Here is a 12,038-nt window from a genome sequence, read left to right on the forward strand (position 1 = left end):
ATTTTTTCTTAGGGATTGTTGAGATCTATGGTTGCTGGGAACCCTGAAATTCAAGGGCAGAAGACCTGGGTCCTGCCTCAAATGAATTCAACCCGAGCCTTTTTTTCAGCCAGAGACAGAGTTTATTTTAACATCCATTTGGGTGAGCGAGATTCCTAGTGAATATGTGCTATTGGCTAGATTTTAAGAATCTGAGCAGAGACAAGGTTTATTATATTGCCAATAGAAGCAGGCCAAACTCAAGGAATCTGAGCATTTGTGACACTTGTATTGACAAACAGGCCAGACTATTAAAGACTCTGAGCACTTTAATAGAGGCAAATAGACCTTATATACAGTGGTCAAGGAGTAGCCAATAGCTTGGGTGACTGCGAGGTAACAGAGGACCCAGAAGGGCTGGGTCCCCCTGACAAATGCCAGGGACCTCTTAGGGGCCCATCATTAACACCCCATCAGAGATAAGTAGTCAGGATCTGTGACTTCACCTGTCTAGGGAATTTCCTGTGAAGAAAATTCCCCTCACTAATGCAGATCTGTCGCTATTTTATAACTTAAGATGTATTGCCTGGGGAACTGAGTTGAATGACTTACCCACACAGCTGCTATATAACAATCAGGACTTGAACTTAGGTCATACTGACTCCAAAGTTGGCTATGGATCCATTCTGCCAACAGAATCTCACATTTTGGAATAACCTATATAACTAGTAATTATTTGTTCTTTGAAGGCTTTCTGTTTGCTGTGGCTTTCTACTTTAATGATTAACTTCCTATTCTGTCAGTTTGGGGAATCTTTATTTTTACAGGTTAGTAGTCTTCAAGATCTCTAATGTATGGACAGGCCCTGTGACTTCATTGATACAGGGAGCTTGCAAAGGAACGAAGCTTGACACCCCTACAACTTAGTCCTTTTTTTTGGCAAGGCAATAGGGATTAAGTGACTTCCCCAGGGTCACACAGCTAGTAAGTGTCAAGTGCCTGAGGAGGAATTTGAACTCGGGTTCTCCTGACTCCACGGCTGGTGCTCTATCCACAGCACCACCTAGCTGCTTCCTCTACAACTTACTCTTAAATTACCTGAGCAATTGTGAGGATGACTACACACTAAGTCTAGTCTCACCTAGTTATCATGTGTCAGAAGCAACACTTGAATCCAAGTCTTCCTGGCTCCAAGGCCAACTTTTTATCTGCATCATGATGCCTCTCCAATCTTAATATGCTAATTAGTATAAAGGGGGACAGGCTAATAAGCCATCTCTATAAGCCTTTGAAGAGGACATCAGTTTGCTTAGCTGGGGAGACTGCCGATAGGAGAGATGTGATGATGTGAAATATAAATACCTTGGAGAGACTTTCAAGCATTAGTAGAAATTCTTTAACTGGTTCCAGTCTTCTAACCAAGCAGGTGGTGGAAGCAGTCTATTTGATTGACTTCAGGTATGGAAATGAAGTGGGGGGTGGGATGGGGAATAAGGGTCATTCAAAAGGTATTAGTTGCCCTAAGACCTCTCTTGGTTTCATTTCTTCACTAACGGTATCTGATGAGTGCTGCAGGGGTAAAGACCCTGAACCCTTTGTCTCCAAGGCTGACACTTGACCCTTTGTATAAATGCCTTTGGTTTTTGACTACCTTGGTCTTTATTCTCTCATTTTGAAAGGAGATAAATTAGTTTCTTTGCCTGTTTCAGTGTTTATTCTTTTTAGCTGGATGGAGAACAATCAGCAGGCTCTGAGTTTCAACTACTTATTTCAAAAGGTCAAGAGAGTGAGCCTCTAGAACTACAAGAAGTCATTGCACGGGGTTTGTAGCTACCTCAGCATCATGCCCAGAGGATCCAAAAGTGACAAGAAATCAATCATCTGACAATAATTCCACATTTGGACATAAACTTAGTGAGATCAATGCTATGTAGAAACTGACTAAATCTTAGCATGTTATCTCTAGACAAATGTGGTATAAGAGAGTGGACCTCTGGAGGTATTGGCAAAAAATATTTGATGTATTATTAAAAAAAGAAATGTGATTTTCTAAATCAATATGGAACCTGCATGGGGATTCTTATGTACAGTTTAGTGGCCTCCATTTCTGTTTGATGCCACTGGGCCAAAGCATATTTACTCCATTGGAATACATTGTGTAAATCACACACTGTTTTTAATTTGTTTGTTGTGATAATTTTGTAATTTGTAGTTTTTCTTATTTCAATGTTTCCCACTTTAAAAATTTAAATCTTATTTTGTCCATTTTAATTAGTCTTTGGAAAAAAAGGTAGTTTTTATCGATTATTTTTGGGAGCTATCTTTCTTGTTTTTATAAATGTTATAAATTTATAAATTTAAAATTTTCCTTTACACTATTGATTTGTGCCTTTTCAAGGTAGATTCATCCCTTTCTCTTATTTGTGTATGTAATGATACAAATTTGCCTCTTAAGAACTGCTTTGGTTCAATCCTGTCAATTTTCATAGGGTATATCATTACTGTCATGTCTTTTATATAGTGCTTCTATAATTTTCCACTTTTGCCACTTTCTGTGAGATTTTTCTAACCTTTGTTACTGAATTTTATTACACAGCAGTGCAAAAAAGGTATATGTAATATACAGTTTACAAAACATAATGTACAAAACTGATGCTTTTCAAAATCTTACATAGAGGTTTTCTATTCCTTCTACATAACCAATTTTTATAAGTATTGCACATATAATTGAAAAGAATGTGTATCTTCTGATCCTCCCCCTTAGTTTATGCCATCTAACTAGTAATTTCAATTTACTTAATAGTTCAGGTCTCTCATTTATTATTTTGGCCTGGCACATGGTAGATACTTAATAAATGCTTGTTGTCTTAATGTATTTGGATAGTGGAGTATTAAAATGTTGTTCCCTAATATCATCTTTTATTTTTCATTTTTGTATCTGTTAATTTTTCTTTAAGGAAATTAAATGGTTTGACGTATATTGAGAACTGTTTGTCATTTATTTTTCTATTTACCATCGTATAATATTTAATGTTTTCTAATTTTAATTCTATTTTATCAGGCGTCATCACTACAAATACTGAATTTTTAAGACTTGCATTATTATAGTGTATTTTAGAATAATTTCTTGGTTTAAATATAAAAACAGGATTTTAGAATAAATGTATTTCTTTCCTGCAAGCAACATCTTGATGGGTCTTGTTTCTTGATGCCTTCCCTAACCCTTCACATTAGAAAATTCAGAGATTTTAAATTTGTTAAAAGGATTAAATTTCATTTTTCTACTAAACTCTGGGCAAGTCATTTAACCCCAATTGCCTCACTTTAAAAAAAAAAAAGAAACTAGGCCTTGAATTGAAGGCCAGCCAACCATCTACTAACCACTGTGCTTATAATTTATAATAAACAGCTTTTTTTTAAACAATCCAAACGGTAAGACTAATGAAATGCTGTCATACTGTTAATATGTATCAAATGCATGACTGACACAAGGTCTCACTCCAAGGCTGGCCCAAACTAAATTGCCTTTCAGTAGGCAGTGGACAGCATTAATGAATGCACAATTGAAGTTAATAGACATATGTACAATAATTCAAAGTTTCTCTGTGTGTGTAGAGGGATGGGGTGTTTTATTTTGTATTCTTGTATTTTCATAATTTCTTTTCTTATGCTCTTATATTTTCTTATACAAAACTTGCATATTGTAATACTTGTACATATAAAATTAAAAACCAGTTATCATATAAGTAAAAATAGCTATAACCATCACTGTTCACATTCTTAAAAAGCCCACCAAAAATCCATTACAAGTAGTCCATATTTAAATTTATTTTAAAATAAAACTAAAACATTTTGTATTACTTTTAATGTCAAATACCATTTTGCTACCTACTCAGACTGAGTGAGTAGATGGATGGTCCTATCACAGTCAAGAAGACTTCTGTGATTGCCAGGACAGCATCTAAGGCTGTCAATTCAGGATAATCTGGCCTTTGTTCCTACTGACCTGAATCTTCACACCTGAGCAGGGAATTAAGACAAACTTTATAGGTTCTTTATTTCCTCATAAATGGCCTCTCCACTGACTTGCATTCCTAAAGAAGTAAGCTTTGCAGGGGCAGAACCAAGATGGTAGAGTGAAAGAAGTGACTTGCTTGAGCATTCCCCCAAAGCCCTCCAAATACTTGTAAAAAATGGCTCTAAACAAATTTTAGAGCAGCAGAACCCATAAAAAAATAGAATGAAACAAATTTCCAGTCTAAGACAACCTAGATGGTTGATTAGAAAGGTCTGTCACGCCAGGCTGGGAGACAAACACAGTTCAGAGTGGGCATGTAGGCAAAGACCAGGCCTTAGCTAACCTGGAGCAGGCCCGCAGGGACTGAATAACAGACAGCTGTGGCAGTTTTGAGACTTCTCAACCCACAAACACCAAAGACAATTTAGAAGGTCAGTAGGAAAGGTCTGTGACTGTGGTGAGAGAGAGGCTAGGTTCCAGCCTTAGTGCCAGCACACCCCAGGGTGGCAGTTGCTTCTGGAGCTTCTGAGCCAAAGACTGAGGGGGAATCGAGTGGCTCATCAGAGGGGGATTGCAAGGATCTCTTTGCTGGTGCCGAGGCAGGATTCTCTTGCTTTGCTTGTGTTTGGATCTGGGTCACAGTCCTAGGTGATAGTCCTGGGGAGAGAAGGAGAGCTGGCATGGCAGAGCTTGTAGTGGCAGTGAAGAGAGAATCCTCTTCACAGTTCCAAAGCAGAAAAAAGTGCTTGAGGTCACTTACAGACCAGAACACAGGCCAGAAAAGGAGTAAACACTTCGCCCTTGATCATAACACCTTGGAAGAACTGAAAATTTACAGGTGCCTAGAAATATCTCTGAAAACAGCTGCACAAACCCCCCCCCCGAAGCTTGGGACAGTACATTCTCTCCACACTGGAAGCAGACCCCTACCTTAACAAAGAGTTTATAACTCAAGTAATTGGCTGGGGTCATGAGCAAACTGCACAAAAAAAGTCAAACCACAGAAACTTTCTTTGTTAACAAAGAAGTTAAAAACATGCAACCACAAGAAGACAACAAAGTCAAAGATCCTACATCCAAAGCCTCCAAGGAAAATACGAATTGGTCCCAGGCCGTGGAAGAGCTCAAAAAGGATTTTGAGAAGCGTGTAAGAGAAGTAGAGGAAAAACTGGGAAGAGAAATGAGAGTGATGCAATAAAATCATGAAAAACGAGTCAACAGCTTGCTAAAGGAGACCCAAAAAATACTGAAGAAAATAACACCTTAAAAAATAGCCTAACCCAAATGGCAAAAGAGATCCAAAAATCCAATGAGAAGAAGAATGCCTTAAAAAGCAGAATTGGCCAAAAGGAAGTCTAAGAGCTCACTGAAGAAATACTTCAATAAAAATCAGAATGGAGCAAACTGAAGCCAGTGACTTTATGAGAAATCAAGACATTGTAAAACAAAACCAAAAGAATGAAAAAACAGAAGACAATGTGAAATACCATTTCCAGGATCCAGGAAGGATAATTTAAAAATTATTGAATTATCTGAAAGCCATGATCAAAAAAAGAGCCTAGACATCATCTTTCAAGAAATTATCAAGGAAAATTGCCCTGATATTTAGAACCAGAGGGCAAAACAGAAATTGAAAGAATCTACCAATCACCTCCTGAAAGAGATCTCCAAAGGAAAACTCCTAGGAATATTGTAGCCAAATTCCAGAATTCCCAGGTCAAGGAGAAAATATTGCAGGCAGCAATTGCAGAAACAATTCAAGTATTGTGGAAACACAATCAGGATAACACAAGATTTAGCAGCTTCTACAATAAGGGACCTGAGGGCATGGAGTATGATATTCCAGAAGGCAAAGGAGATAGGATTACAACCAAGAATCACATACCCAGCAAAACTGAGTATAATCCTTCAGGGAAAAAAGGTCATTCATGAAATAGACTTTCAAGCATTCTGATGAAAAGACCAGAGCTGAACATAAAATCTGATGTTCAAATACAAGACGTGAAACATGGAAGAGGTAAACAAGAAAGAGAAATCATAAGAGGCTTATCAAGGCTGAACTGTTTACATTCCTGCATGGAAAAATGATACTTGTAACTCATGAGTCCTTTGTCAGTATCAGGGTAGCGGAAGGGAAAAAAATTATATGTATGTACAGACAGATAATAGATAGATAGGTGACAGATAGAGGGCACAGGGTGAGTTGAAGATGAAGGGGTGATATCTGGAAAATAAAATTAAAGGGTGAGAGAGGATTATACTGGGAGAAGGAGAAAGGGTGAAGTAGAATGGGATAAATTATCTCACATGAAACAGACAAGAAAAGGCTTTTAAAGTGGAGGGGAAATGGGGGAAGGTGAGAGGGAATCAGTGAATCTTATTCTCATAGGATTTGGCTTAAGGAGGGAATAACACACACAATGGGGTATGGAAATCTAACCCTACAGGAAAATAAGGGGGGAAGGGGACAAGAGAGCAGGGGGAAGATAGAGGGGAGGGCAAACTGGGGGAGGGGATAATCAGAAGCAAACACTTCTGAGGAGGGACAGGGTCAAAAGAGAGAATAGAATAAATGGGGGTAGGATAGGATGAAGGGAAATATACTTAGTTTTTCACAACATGACAACTATGGAAGTGTTTTGCATGACTACACATGTATAATCTGTATTGAGTTGCTTGCCTTCTCAATAACGGTGGGTGGGGAGGGAGGAAGGGAGAAAATTTGGAACCCAAAGTTTTAAAAACAAATGTTAAAAAATTGTTTTCACATGCAACTGGGAAATAAGATATACAGGCAATGGGGTACAGAAATCTATCCTGCCCTACAGGAAAATAGAAAAGAGAGAAAAGAGAGGGAAGAGATAGAAGAATGCACACCATCTTGAGGCGGGGGGGAGGGGAGAGATGGGGAGAAAATTTGGAACTCGAAATCTTGTGGAAGTGAATGCTGAAAATTAAAAATAAATAAATTAGTAAGAAAAAAACAAAAAAAAAAGGAGTAAGCTTTGGCAGTCCTTGACCATCAGCTCTATACTAACCAATCTTGGGGTTTCAACCCACTGGCACTGTTAAGAGACTTACTCTCCTTTTCATCCAAATACTAATCTTGTCAAGGAAGATTAGGATTAGTTAAAATTGTACAGCAGCCTGCCTCTGACATCACACCTGGGAGAGTTAAGGTGGGATAGCACATTCTTGCTTCACTCTTAATTGGCACTGTTTTCCATAAAGTCTAGGCTCTGAGTAGGGCACAAACCAAGGTCCATTGTTTAGATCAAACCCTCTCTTGTTCTGGTTATAAGTGAAAGTGAATGGAAAAGTTCCAGCACAGAGATGTTCAGGACTATAGAGCACCTGCCAATTACAAGAGTGAAAAGGACAGGTCAGTTTAGGTAGAAAGAACCCTTAAATGATAGAAAGTTAGACCTAAGAGTAAAGAGTCCTGTGCCTGTTCTCAGATCAACTTGAAGAGACTGGTTATAAAATTTTCTGAGCAATTGCTTGCATAGAGGGCAAGGGAGTGTGATGGTAGTAAATGCTTTGGCTTTCTTGTCAGAAAATGTCTGTTCATGGTGGTGACCTGGGACATATATTTGGAGCAAATTAATTAGGTTGAAGAGAATGTCCATTTTCTCTGTTGCCATTTGAGCTTGGGGGACTGTTTAGAAGTGCTTCTATTTGTTGAGATCAAGCAGAGGCCCTTTCCAAGTGAAAGTGCTAGGTCTCCAATGTTGTCTTCATGGTCAGCATATCTTTTTCTGAAGCTTCTCACTCAAAGCTACACGGCTTTGGGTTGAGCACCTTAGGGAAGAGGGACAGTTTGGAAGAGAGTATAACCTCAACTGGCATATTGGAGATATTTATTTCCCCAACAAAAGGTCAGCATCAGTGCCATGCTGAATCATTTTTCTGTTTACCTAAAAGGTTTCTTGATGGTTGGGTCCAGTGAAAAATCGTTTAGTACTGGAGTATATTAGTGAGGTATATAATCAGAGCAGAAAAGCATAGGATAAAGTGGTTGTAGTGGCTAGCAAATAAAATAACAGATATTACTGAAAGGCCACTGTGATCCTAGGTAACTCCCAAGGTTGTACAACATCCACTTCTCATGGATCCATTTGCATCACCCTCTCCACTAGAATTATTACTATTTTATATACAAGAAACTCCACTTCCTCATATTCTAAGGTCTGATAATAGACTGTGATGCTTAGACATTGGAGGATGATTTTGAACAAAGTTATATGCTGACTGGGGACCTAGGGTTAAGTTATAATATCACAGGGGTCCACAAGGTTATGAAAAAAAATCACTAAAAAATTGCAGGGGCATAAATCAATGAAAAAAGCATGATGTTATACTCAAATTGTTCCTCAGGCGTCTGAAAAAAACACATCCAATGCCTTCCATACCCACCTCCATGTCTGACGAATCCAAATAAAGGCCCAATTGGCAGAATAAACTTAGTGACTAGGACCATGTGATGCAGTTGATCCAATGGTTAGGAACAAAGAGCTGAGGATAGAGCACTGACTACCCAAAAGTTTAGAATAGTGTTGCAGGCCCAATAATAAGTGCTTAACCTTAGCTCTCTACTTTTTTCTATGAAGAGCAGGGGCCCCAGCAGAGAAGATGGAAGGTGGAATGAGCCCTTCAGAGGGGGAGTTTCTTTCTTTTTTTTTTTTGGTGAGACAACGGGGTTAAGTGACTTGCCCACGGTCACCCAGAGAGTATCATGTGTCTGAGGCTGGATTTGAACTCAGGTCCTCCTCACTCCAGGGCTGGTGCTCTATCCACTGCAATACGTAGCTACCCCTGGGGGTGTTTCTTATATCAGAAACACCTATATTGGCCAGAAGCTGTCCATAGCTGAAATGCGCTCCTAGAAACAAAGAAGGTAGAGTTAGCAACACATGCCTACCCTCAAAAGTTAAAAGGCATCCTGACAGATCAACAAGATTTTATTAGGTACCTATTGTGTGTGAAGGCCTTCCTCCACCTTTACCTCCCGGATACTGTAATCCTCTTGACACTCTCTTAAGAATCCTATTCATATTTATCCTTAAGGTAAAGGTAGAATTCAGTCTCTCAGGAAAAGTTATGATTTTCCTTTTTCTTTGACCTCTGTTTAGCCATCACAGCAGTTTTTTCTGGAACTCACACAAATTGCCAATTACTAATACGTTCTTTAACAGAATTTACTTAATGATGTTTCTTCATAAAGTAACAGTTAAGACAGTTCTCATAAGAGATACTTTTCTCCTCACCTTCCTTCTCTTTGTCTTCTCCAAGTTTATCTCATAGAGGTAGTGTGTAACAGTAAAATGAAGGCTGACTTGGGAGTCAGAAAATCTGAGGTCAAAAACTACCACTGAGAGTCATTTCCTCTGTGTGACCTTGGGCAAGCTGCAATCTCCTTGGACCTCAGATTCTTCATTGTAAAAGAGGGGCATTACACTAAATGGACTTGGAGGTTCCTTCCAGCTATAGATAAACTATTTTAGGAACCTCATAGAATAAAGGCAAAAACATACTTTCCCTGACTCCACTGGGAATAGTAATTTATAGAAAGATAGTTACAATTATAATTCCAAACACCTTGTTTTAGCAACATTGAATTTAGCTTTTAAAGATATGAGTAACATAACACCTATCATATTGGCTAACATGATAAAACAGAAACATGATAAATGCTGGAGAAGATGAGGGATAACTGGAACACTAATGATTGCCGGTGGAGTTGTGAAATGATCCGACCATTTTGGAGAGCAATTTGGAACTATGCCCAAAGGGCTATAAAAATGTGCATACCCTTTGACTCAGCAATACCACTTCTAGTTCTGTACCCCAAAGAGATCATACAAATGGGAAAAGGAGGGGCAGCTAGGTGGTGCAGTGGACAGAGCTCCAGCCTTGGAGTCAGGAGGACCTGAGTTCAAATCAGACCTCAGACACATAACACTTACTAGCTGTCTGACCCTGGGCAAGTCACTTAACCCCACTGCCTCATCAAAAAAAAAAAAAAGGGAAAAGGACCCACATGTACAAAAATATAGCAGCTCTTTTTGTGGTGGTAAAGAACAGGAAATTGTGGGGATGCTCATCAGTTGTGGAATGGCTGAATAAGTTGGGGTATACGAATGTAATGGAATACTATTGTGCTATAAGAAATGATGAACAGGTAGACTTCAGAAACACCTGGAAAGAGTTAAATGGTCTGATGCTGAGTGAAGTGAGCAGAACCAGAACATTGTATGCAGTAACAGCCACAACATGCAATGACTAACTTTGATAGACTCATCTCTTCTTAGCAATGCAAGGATCCAACATAACTCCAAAGAACTCATGTTGGAAAATGCTATCCACATCCAGAAAAAGAACTATGGAGTCTGCATTTTTTTTCATTCTCTGCGACGAAACTAAGCATAAGCAAAGCATTCATTTTATGTTCAAATTATTCCCTAATTTTTAAACTGCATTGGAACAAATTCTCATTTTCATAATAAATATTACATCAGAACCAAATGTATCTGTAGTCGGTAGGAGGGCTTAAACCTGCATTATATGACTCTAGTCAGATGCCAATCACTGTCATCAACTGACATTCCTATATTCCTCTACAATTTGAGCCTTAGGCAATAGTTTTCTCCATTTCAATCTCTGAAAAAATTCTTGGTGAATTCAATATTCAAATGACTCTATTTAAGAAAGCTTTTATGAAGCACCTACTATTTGTAAGGTGTTTGGTTAGACTCTGGGAACACAAAGATAAAAACAACAGTGCCTGCTCACAAAGAGCTTACATTTTACTAGAGATGCAACATTTAAACAAGTATAAAGGTAATCTAAAAGAGGCAAGTATATAACATGTTCAAAATAATACAAAGGAAGTGGCAAAGGAAAGATTGAGACAAGTTCTCTAGAAACATTCGGAATACCAAGAGAGTACTAACAGGTGGATGGATCAGTAAAGGTTATGGAAAAACGGCTGCAACTAATCCTTTAAAAGCAAAATAAGATATCTGTTTATTGTGGCAACACTTCCTTTGGATACCAGTGCCCTTGGAACTGTTTTGTTTTGTATTTGTGCCCATGGAGCTATGTGGTTGTCTCAAAGCAAGCCCACAATATGGTTATTATGATAATGGGAAAAGATTGAAATATGATAAACTAGTGTCCTGCATGAAGGCCATTAACTTTTCAGATTGTATCCATACGCTAAAAAAATAACCATTTTTATGGAATAATAATTATTTTTCCATCTTAGTTGCTGATTTAGACTGCTTGTTGTTATGTGTGCTGTGTTTCCTGTCTTAAGCAGCTCTCTCCTGATCTCAGCAAAGGGATGTCAGTTAGTTCACCTTTTCGATCTTTTGCTCTACTGTCTCCCCTTACTGTTTTACTGCTCTGCTTCCTATCGCTCAGCTTTCTTACTGCTTTGCCCCTTTTTTCTGTTCCTAGGTACTTCTCACTCATCTGCTTTCTACCTAGGCATCTAGGTAAGGCAGCCACTGGACTTGAAGTAGTAGATGCTTCATAAAAACTTACTTGGAATTCAATTTACTCAGTACCATACCAAACAACCAAAGGATTGTTGTTTGGCAGAGATAATAGAGTGGTTTGCCATCTCCTTCTCCAACTCATATTACAGATGAGGAAACTGAGGCAAACAGAGTTAAGTGACTTGTCTAGGGTCACACAGCTGGTAGTTGTCTGAGGTTGGATCTGAACTCAGGAAGATGAGTTTTCCTGACTCCAGGCCCAGCATTCTATCCTAGCTGTCCCAAAGGATTAAATCAAAGGATTAGAGAGCTAGAAATAATAACAAAATTCACCTAGAGAAAGAAAAGGTCAAGAATCTCGAGAGAAATAACAGAAAAAAAGAAGGGGATTAGATCACAACTACTACAAAACAGCAATCCTCAAAGGTATTTCATATTAAACATAGAAATCTATTGAAATAAAATAGAAATAAATTGGTTAAAAATAGAAATAGTCTATCAGTGGAACAGATTAGGCACAGATCATAAAGAACCAAATA

The sequence above is a fragment of the Phascolarctos cinereus genome, unplaced genomic scaffold (assembly GCF_003287225.1).
Source record: "Phascolarctos cinereus isolate Bilbo 61053 unplaced genomic scaffold, phaCin_HiC Scaffold_9;HRSCAF=440, whole genome shotgun sequence".
Classification (NCBI taxonomy): Eukaryota; Metazoa; Chordata; class Mammalia; order Diprotodontia; family Phascolarctidae; genus Phascolarctos; species Phascolarctos cinereus.